Source organism: Meriones unguiculatus, chromosome X (assembly GCF_030254825.1).
Source record: "Meriones unguiculatus strain TT.TT164.6M chromosome X, Bangor_MerUng_6.1, whole genome shotgun sequence".
NCBI classification, from domain to species: domain Eukaryota; kingdom Metazoa; phylum Chordata; class Mammalia; order Rodentia; family Muridae; genus Meriones; species Meriones unguiculatus.
The window spans coordinates 79,509,085-79,519,400 of NC_083369.1; the positions used below are offsets into that span (position 1 = coordinate 79,509,085).

General features: G+C 41.9%; 1 pseudogene; it reads left to right on the plus strand.

Moving 5' to 3' along the window:
- The first annotated feature begins 607 nt into the window (after positions 1–607).
- On the plus strand, positions 608–3,987 carry LOC132649886 (uncharacterized; annotated as a pseudogene).
- Positions 3,988–10,316: the final 6,329 nt, after the last annotated feature.

Here is a 10,316-nt window from a genome sequence, read left to right on the forward strand (position 1 = left end):
CACATCTGGAGGTAGGGAACGCCTGAAGGTCTATGGCTAGACTCTAATGGTGGGTCTCTGTGGGCCTGCTCGAAAGCCCACCAATTTGATGAAGGCAAGAGAGATGGTTCATGGGCTGGATGAATCCCCCGCAGCCTTTCTTGAATGGCTGATGGAGGCTTATAGCTGGTTTATGCCCTATGACCCTACCTCAGATGAACATAAGGCAATGGTGTCTAACCTTTATAGACCAGTCAGCCAGAGATATTCGTAGAAAACTCCAGAAAATAGAGGGTTTACAGGACAAGTCGTTGAAGGATTTAGTGCAGGTAGCAGGAAAGGTTTTCTACAGCATGGAGACAGAAGAAGAGAAAGAGGAAAGAAAGCAGAAAGAGCAGGAAGCGAGAGAAAGAGAAAGGGATAAGAGGCAAAACAGAAAGTTGACTAAGATCCTGGCCACCGTAGTGCAGGAGAGTCATAATGATAGGGAGAGAGTTCCTAGGATTTGGAGAGGCCCTCTGTCTAAGGATCAGTTTGCCTATTGCAAGGAGAAAAGACACTGGATCAAGGATTGTCCAAAAGGAAGAAAAAGCCTGTCCACTTCTTGGTGGACACTGGCGTCCAGCATTCTGTTCTGTTACAAGACTTAGGAGCTAAAAAAGAGAAAAAATCATGGGTCCAAGGAGCCACTGGATGTAAAGAATATTCATGGACTACCCAAAGAACATGGACCTTGGAGTGGGCTGGGTATCCCACTCATTCTTAGTTGTCCCCAAGTGCCCATACCCACTGTTACGGTGAGATATCCTAACTAAGATTGGGACCCATATTAATTTTAGACCAGATGGCCCACAGGTGACAGATATTAAAGGGGATCCCATTCACATGCTGACAATTCAAGTGGAAGATGAATACCGCCTGTTTGAAAAGGTGGTAAGTCCAGAAAAAGACATTGACTGGTGGCTAGAGAGACATCCCAGGGCATGGGCTGAAACAGCTGGCCTAGAAAAAGCAGAGAAACAGCCCCCAGTTCAGATAGAGCTGAAGCCTCAAGCTACCCAGATCTCGGTGTGACAATACCTGATGTCTAAGGAAGCCCGAGATGGGATCTGCCCTCACATACAGCGGCTCCTTGACCTAGGGGTTCTCAGAAGGTGCCAATCCACCTGGAATACTCCATTGCTGCCAGTTCGGAAGCCTGGGAGCAATGACTATAGACCTGTACAGGACTTGAGGGAAGTTAACAAACAGGTCACGGACTTACATGCCCAACCAGTATAACCTGTTGAGTTCCCTTCCCCCTGACAGGGATTGGTATACAGTCCTGGACCTTAAGGATTCTTTTGTCTTCAACTTAGCCCTACCAGCCAAGACATTTTTGCTTTCGAATGGAAAGACCTGGATTCAGGACCTCAGGCCAGCTTACATGGACCATCTTTGATGAAGCCACCGGCTGTTGTAAGAGCTGGGTGAGCTCTGCTACAAAGCATCGGCGAAAAAGGCTCAGTTATGCAGGAAACAGGTCAGTTATCTGGGATATATATTGAGAGGGAAAGAGATGGCTATCGGAGGCTAGAAAAGAGTCTGTATTTCATATTCCTCCTCCAAGGACTACTAAACAAATGAGGGAAGTTTTAGGTACACTGGGGTTTTGCCGACTGTGGATTCTGGAATTTGCTGAGATGGCAGTCTCTCTGTATGCCCTTACAAAGGGCAACAACTCTTTCATGTGGGGAAAGGATGAACAAGCTGCATTTGATAACAAGCCTTAATGTCGGCGCCAGCATTGGGACCCCCTGATGTGACCAAACCCTTCCATCTCTGTGAGACCAAGAATCGGGGAATGGCCAAAAGGTGTGCTAACACAGAAAATTGGACTCTGGAAGAGACCAGTAGCTTATCTATCCAAAAAGCTTGATTCAGTAGTGGCAGGATGGCCAACTTGCATGTGAATAGTAGCGGCAGTGGCAGCACTAGTACAAACTGACTCTGGGACAGGACCTCGCCATCCATGCTCCTCGTGCCCTTGAGAGTGTCATAAGGCAGCCACCTGATCACTGGCTCACGAATGCCCGAATGATGCATTACTAGGCTTTGCTCTTATAACAATAGAGTCACCTTTGCCACAGTGACAGGGCTAAACCCTTCCACCTTATTGTCAGATCCAGAAATCCAGCCCCCGGAGCATGATTGTTTACAAGTTCTCGCAGAGGAACAGGGATGGTGAAAGGACTTGAGATTCTGGCTTTGCTCAATGCCTTGTTGCTCCTGCCAAGGTAAATATTATTCATTGCCGGGACATCAGAAGGGAACTTCCAGGGCAGCAAAGGGGAATAACATGGCCAATCAGGGGGCTAAAGTAGCCACCAGAGGAAACTCTGTCCTAGTGGTACTGACCGCTGAGCTGCCCAGAGAAGAACGACTAAACTACACAGAAAGTGACTTGAAACTAATACAGCAAAAACAGTGGATATTTGACACCAATGTGGGGGCATGGATTGATTCCCAAGATAAGATCATTCTACTACAGAAAGATGCTGAGAAATTAATAACTCAGATGCATAAGTGGACTCACTTGGGGCCAAAGAAATTGGCTGAAATTGCCCGCCAATCCCAGTACCAAATACTAAACCTCACCACTCTGACTGAGAGAGTGACTCAGGAGTGTAAACCCTGTCAGAAGGATGGGTGGAAGCTTTTCCCACAAAGAAAGAAACTGCTCTGGTCGTAGCCAAAAAGATCCTGGAAGACATTTTTCCTCAGTTTGGTATTCTAAAGGTAATTGTGTCAGACAATGGGCCGGCCTTTGTTGCTCAGGTAAGTCAGGAGGTGGCCAGGTTTCTGGGGCTTGATTGGAAATTACACTGTGCTTATAGACCCTAAAGTTCAGGACAGGTAGAAAGAATGAATAGAACTCTAAAAGAGACTCTTACCAAATTGACCATGGAGGTTGGTGGTGACTGGGTGGTACTCCTTCCCTTGACCCCTTTTTTTTTAATTATTTTTTCCCTTTTTTCTTAAATTTTTCATCAATTACACTTTATTCATTCTGCATCCCCCCATAAGCCCCTCCCTCCTCTCCTCCCAATCCCACCCTCCCTCCTCCCTCTGCTTGTATGCCACTCCCCAAGTCCACTAATAGGGGAGGTTCTCCTCTCCTTTCTGATCTTAGTCTGTCAGTTCACATCAAAAGTGGCTGTATTGTCCTCTACTGTGGCCTGGTAAGGCTGCTCCCCCCCCCCCCCAGAGGGAGGTGATCAAAGAGCAGGCCAATCAGATTATGTCAGAGGCAGTCCCTCTTCACATTACTATGTAACCCAATTGGACTCTGAACTGCCCTGGGCTACATCTGTGCAGGGGTTCTAGGTTATCTCCATGAATAGTCCTTGGTTGGAGTATGAGTCTCTGGGAAGTTCCCTATGTTCAAATTTTCTTCTTCTGTTGCTCTCCTTGTGGAAACCCTGTCCTCTCCAGCTCTTACTATTTCCCAGTTCTTACCTAAAATTCCCTTGACCCTTTTTAGAGTCAGAAATACTCACTCCTTACCAGGCCTGCCTCCCTTCAAACTACTATATGGGGTTCCTACTCCCCTGATTCTTCTTGGGGACCCCTCTGACATAACTAGTGGTAACTCTGACTTGTCCAAGTTGAAAGGACTGCAGCTTATTCAGAAAGAAATTTGAAGCAAAATTGGCAGTGCATATGTGCCTGGGTCCTTGGAGGTGCCCCATCAGTTCCAGGTTGGTGATCTGGTATGTGCGACGACATGGCAGCCAGAATCTGGAACCTTGGTTGAAGGGTCCTTATTATGTCCTGCTCACCACTATACCAACTGCCGTCAAAGTCGAGGGCATCGCATCTTGGATCCATGGGTCACACGTCATGCCAGCTCATCATCAACCTGCAGATACCTGGAAAGTCCAAGCCTCCAGCAATCCACTAAAACTGAAACTTATCAGGGACAACGAACTCTCCGACCAGTACTTGCCTTCATTAGGGAACGTGTAAATGTAGTTTAGGTCCTGATGCTCCAGAGACAGTATCAACCTCTCCCTGAGGTTGATCCACAATTTTAGGCTAAAATTGAGGCAAAAAGAAAAGGGAGGAATGAGGGACCACCTGGGAATGAGAAACAACTGTGATTATTTGAATTGAAGCCAAGTGCAGAGAGCTCTTGAAGGGCACGGTGAACTGTTCTGAGAAACAACCAGCTGTAAACTATCTACAATCAGCTGTAAACTACAGAGCAAAAGTGACCTGATTTTCAGGTATAAAAACCCTGTGCTTTGCATGTTCGGGGTCATCTCCTGTCTTTGGAGGGGCGACCCTATTGCAATAGCAATAAAACCCCTTGCTTTTGCATTGAGTTGTGGTCTGTGAGATTTCCTGGGAAGGGCGTGATCCTGAGCTCCTGAGCAGTGAGACTCTAGGTCTTACAGTTCCATGAGGTGCCGAGATGTTAAGTTCTTTTGTGTTTGGGTGAAAGGTTCTGTAGATGTCTGTTTGATTCATGACCTCTGTTAGAGTCCTGGCAATGCTGGGAGGACACTGTTTCTGACCAGCAGCACAGTAGGGTCAGCATAGTGACCAACAGACAGAACTCTGGGCCCTAAAATACAAGCATTGTGTTTCCTACATGTGAGGAAACCTCAAGGCATGGGAATCATTAGGGTACTGATCACCCAGCTAAACCATGGAAGACTGGAAACTTCCTGCCAGGTGCTTGGTTAGCAGCCCAGAGCCACACTCCTGTGTGCTCTCATCACAGTCCCAGACTAAACAGTGGGCCCCAGACTAAACAGGGCACCAGAGACTAGTTTACCCTATAGGAAGGAAACTCTACAATAAGAGAAACAGCAGGTCTGACTTCAAACACCCATCTGAACCCTCCACCCTAAAAAGTTCTCAGGAAAACTTCCTGGGTTTCTGCAGGCCCCCAGGTGCCCAGTCACCAGCAAAGAGGAGCAAAGCATCTGTGCCTGCATATCCTACTCATCATCCCAGATGAAACTGCAGATTCCAAAACAGCACAGATTGGGTGTCCATGTCAGGAGGAATCCCCACAGTGGGGGAAACATCAGGTCTCACCTCAGGACACCCAGCTCCATAAAAGTTTCTGGGTTCCAGCAGGCTCTAGACTCTGGCCTCCTACTACACACATGAGTGTTGTACTCAACTGCCAGTGATTACTGCTAGGATACTGGGGCAGAAAGCTCCAATCTCAGACCTACAGAAGCCTGAGAGCCACTGGAGCAGCCCCCAGATACTGCTCCAAGGTATAGCCAGTTATCACTAGCTAAACTGATGAAACCGCAGGCTCCCTGGTTCTTCAAGGGGGCTGCACCCATCAAACACAGCATAAAAGCAGCATCAGTAGTTCAATAAATTCAGACCCAGCAACCCAATGGCAGGGCAGCCCCCTCCAGGACTTCTCTTGATGAGGGGAGAGCCTTCTGGACTACTTCAATTACCACACAGGTTCATACACCTGAGGTGAGCTGTGGCAATTCCTGAGACACACTGCCATTCGGTTGACCATACACAAAAACCTGAGGAGGCCTTTTTTGACCCTGGCAAGGAGATTATCCCCACTCCAGAATTCCAGAAGGCACACGAAATTAACAGCCAATGCCTGAGACTTACAGATGAGCAGAGGCCAGAGTAAAAGCACAACCAACAAAAGGTAAAGCAATATGGCATCTCCAGAACCCAGTAATTCAGGGGCAAATAGCCTTGGACACCTGAACATAAATGAAATTCAAGAAGATGACCTTACATCTATGTTTATGAAGAGGATAATGAAGGAAACAAATGAAATGAGTAAAGAATTAGAGGAAGATAAAGACAAATAGATTATGGCTATCAGTAAAGAATTAGAGGAAAAAGCGACAGACTGATTTCCAAAGTGGTTATACAAATTTACATACCACCAGAAATGGAGGAGGGTTCCCATTTCTCCACACCCTCTCCAGCTTGTGTTGTCTCTTGAATTTTTGATCTTAGCCATTCTCATGGGGGCAAAGTGAAATCTCAGTGTCATTTTGACTTGAATTTCTGTGATGACTAAGGACATTGAACATTTCTTTATCTGTTTCTCTGCCATTCTATATTCCTCTGTTGAGAATTCTCTGTTTAGCTCTCTACCCCATTTTTAAAATTAGATTACTTTATTTTTTGCTGTTTAACTTCTTGAGTTCTTTATATATTTGGGATATTATCCCTCTGTCAGATACAGTATTGGTGAAGATGTTTTCCCAAACAGTAGGCAGTCGTTTTGTTCTGGCAACAGTGTTCTTTGCTTTACAGAAGGTTTTCATTTTCATGAGGTCCCATTTATTGATTGTTGATCTTAGAGCCTATGCTGTTGGTGTTCTGTTCAGGAAGATGTCTTCTGTGCCAACGAGTTCAAAGTTCTTCCCCACTTTTTCTTCTAACCGATTTAGTGTGTTTGGTTTTATGATGAGGTCTTTGATCCACTTGGACTTTACTTTTGTGTAGGGTGAAAAGTGTGGATCTATTTGCATTTTCCTACATGTAGACTTCCACTTAGACCAGCACCATTTGTTGAAGATAAACATACCAAAATCTGAATACCTAAAGAATGTAATCAAGAAGGAGGACTCTGGATATGATGCTCAATCCAAATTCAGAAAGTCAAACAAGATGGACATCAGAAGAGGGAGCAAACATTGAACAGGACAGGAGCCCACTACAAGAAGGCCTCAGAAACACTCTAGCCTGCAGAGTATCAAAGCAGATACTTAGCCAAATTTTTGGCAGAGTGCAGGGCATCTTATGAAAGAATGGAGATACAAAAAGACATGGAGAGGACAGGAGCTCCACAAAGAGAGCAACAGAATCAAAAAATCTCGGCATAGGGGTGTTTTCCGAGACTGATATTCCAACTATGGACCATTCATGGAGATCATCTATAACCCCCTGCACAGATGTAACCCATGGCAGCTCAGTGTCCAAGTGGGTTCCCTAGTAATATGAAAAGGGATTGCCTGTGAGATTAACTGATTCACCTGCTCTTTGTTCACCTCCTCCTCAGGGGAGTGCATCCTTACCAGGCTACAGAGGAAGACAATGAAGCCACTCCTGATGAAACCTGATAGACTAGGATCAGATGAAAGGGGAGGAGGACCTCCCCTATCATTGGACTGGGGAAGGGGCATAGGTGGAGATGAGGGAGAGAGGTTGGGATTGGGAGGGAAAGAGGGAGGGAGCTACAAGGGGGATACAAAGGGAATAAACTGTAATTAAGTAAAATAAAAACAAAATGTTATGATAAAAAAGAATTAGACGAAGATAAAGTCAAGCATATTAAGACCATCCGTAAAGAAATGGAGGAAGACAAAGTCAAACAGAGTATGTCCATCCGTAAAGAAATACAATAAAATGCAGCCAAACAGTTTGTAGCCTTCAGAGAGGAAATAATTAAGTCACTGAAAGAAAGGAAGAAACAGAGGAATGTTCAAACACAGAGGTGAAGGAGTTAAAAAAAAACAAACAGAAAAATATAGTCAGACAGATGGATGAAATAAAAAAATGGTGCACGATCTGAAGATGGAATTGGAAAAATTAAAGGAAACACAAATGGAGGAAATCATGGAGAGGAAGAAATTAGGAAAGATAACAGGAACGACAGAGATGTGTTTAACCAACAAACTACAAGAGATGGAAGAAAGAATCTCAGGTGTGGAAGATACAATGGAAGAAATTGTATCCATCAAAGAAAATAATAAGTCTAAAATATTCTTGACACAAACCATCCAAGAAATCCATGACATGAAAAGAGATAACCTACGAAAAACAGGAATAGAAGAAAAAGAAGATTCCCTCCTCCAAGGCCCAGAAAATATTTTCAAAAACTCATAGAAGAACATTTCCCCAATCTAAAGGAGAGGCCTAGAAGCATACAAGAGCCCTATAGAACACCTAACAAATTAGACTGCAAAGAAAATCCTCTTTCCACATAATAATCAAAATAGTAAGTATACATAACAGAAAAAATACTAAAAGCTGCAAGGGAAAATGGCCAAGTAACATGTAATGGCGAACCCATCAGTATCACACCTGACTTCTCAACAGAGACTATGAAATCCAGAATTGCCTGGATGGATATCATGCAGACCCTAAGAGAACACGGATGTCAGCCCAGGGTATTATACCCAGCAAAACTAAGTCCTCATAGATGGAAAAATCAACGACATAAACAAATTGAAACAATATCTTACCCACAACTCCAGCATTACAGAAGATACTAGAAGGAAAAATACAACCCAAGAAAACTAACTACTTTCAGGAAAACACAAGAAATAAATAACCTCACTACATCAAAACAAAAAGTAGCCAAGCACACAGACACAATACCACAGCCAACATCAATATCAAAGGATCTAACAGCCAAAGGTCATTAATTTCTCTCAATATCAACGGACTCATTTCTCCAATAAAAAGGCACAGATAAACAGAATGGATGTATAAACAAGACCCAACATTCTATTGCATACAAGAAATACACCTATGTCACAAAGATAGACATTATCTCATATACTTAGCATTTGTGTGTGTATTAGATGAAGAAACTTAAAATCTTTCGGATCAGATTTGAATTATAAAATTGGTTTTAATTCTACTCACCATGTTGTACATTAGGTCTCACTACCTTATATTCATCTTATAACTGAAGGTTTGAACGCTGACCATCTATTTTATCTCCAATCTCTTCAAAGGAATTATTGCCTTGTTTGTTTTTATGAATTGGAATAATATAGATATTTATATAAAGGAACCATTTGTTGTGTTTTAGGTCTGTAATTGGCTAATTTTACTGAGTATAATTCTCACCATGTTTACCCATGTTGTGATACAGACCAAGACATCTTTGCTTTTTTTAAGTTACTTTTTTGATGATTTTGAATTTTTTTTATCAATTACAGTTTATTCACTTTTTATCCTAGCTGTATCTCCCATCCCCCATTCCCTCCCAGTCCCACCAACCCTCCCTCTTCTTCTCCTGTGCCCCTCTCCCAGTCCAATGAAAGGGGAGGTCCTCCTCCCCTTCCATCTGACCCTAGTCTATCAGGTCTCATCAGGACTGGCTTCATTGTCTTCCTTTGTGGACATCTTTGCTCTTAAGACTGAAAAATACTTTCATATATCTTTTTTTGCATCTACACTCTGTGTTCAGTCTGCTTATTAGAACTAACTTAATATTTAAAATAAAATATATTTTAACTGGCATATAATGTAAACTTGTATACATTAATGGAATTACACTAATTTTTCATATAAATTCATATTATATATTGTTCAAACATATTTTTATTAATGATTTTTTATGATAAAACATTTAAAAATTAATCCTACTATCTATGCAATATCAGAAATTTGTTCTAAAATCTGACATAGAAGTCACATTGACTATTTATTTTCCACATTTCTCCATTTTTACTATACTTTCCCACCTTTGGTAAGCATAATTCTACTCTTAATTTCTTTTTTTTTGGCTTTTTATTTTTTTAATTCTTTATTAATTACACTTTATTCACTTTGTATCCCCCATGTGCTTCCCTCTCTTTTCCCATCCCAACCCTCCCTTCCTGCACCCTCTACATGTTAAAAATGTCTAGATGCTACATATGAATAGAATCATGTTCTTTTGTACCTGTATAATTGTATTTGTATATATATCTCCTTCTCTATAATTATTGTAAAAAATAATGGGCTTTTATTCATTTTTTGGATAAGTTTTTCATATTTCTGTCTGTATATTCAATGTACAGATGTGATACAATCTTTATCCATTCAGTAGCTGTAGAAAATATATTATTTTCACACATTTGTTAATGAAATCATTTCTGCAAGAAACATTGAAATGCAATCATCTCTGAAACATACTGATTTCATATGGTTTGCATGTATCCTCAAGATTAGGATTACAAGATCACATGATAGTCCTAATTTTTATTTCCAGGAACCATCATACTGTCTTCTCATAAGGATTTACTAATTTGTATTCATATCAACAGGAAGCAATGACATTATTTCTCTGTATCTGTACCAGTAGGGTATATATACTCTTTTTTTATAGTCTATGCTTACTAGAGTGAAGTGAATATCTAATTGTAGCTTTGATTTGTATTCCATGATGATAGGTGGTGACCTTGAGTGTTTTCTTCATGTAACTGTCCAATATTTGTTTTACTTCTTTGGATAAATAGATATTTATATCTGTTAACCATTTCAATTGATTTCTTTATGTTTATCTTATAAATATTTGTATTATTATTTATGCATTGCAAATATCAATTGTGTATTTGAGTCTATTA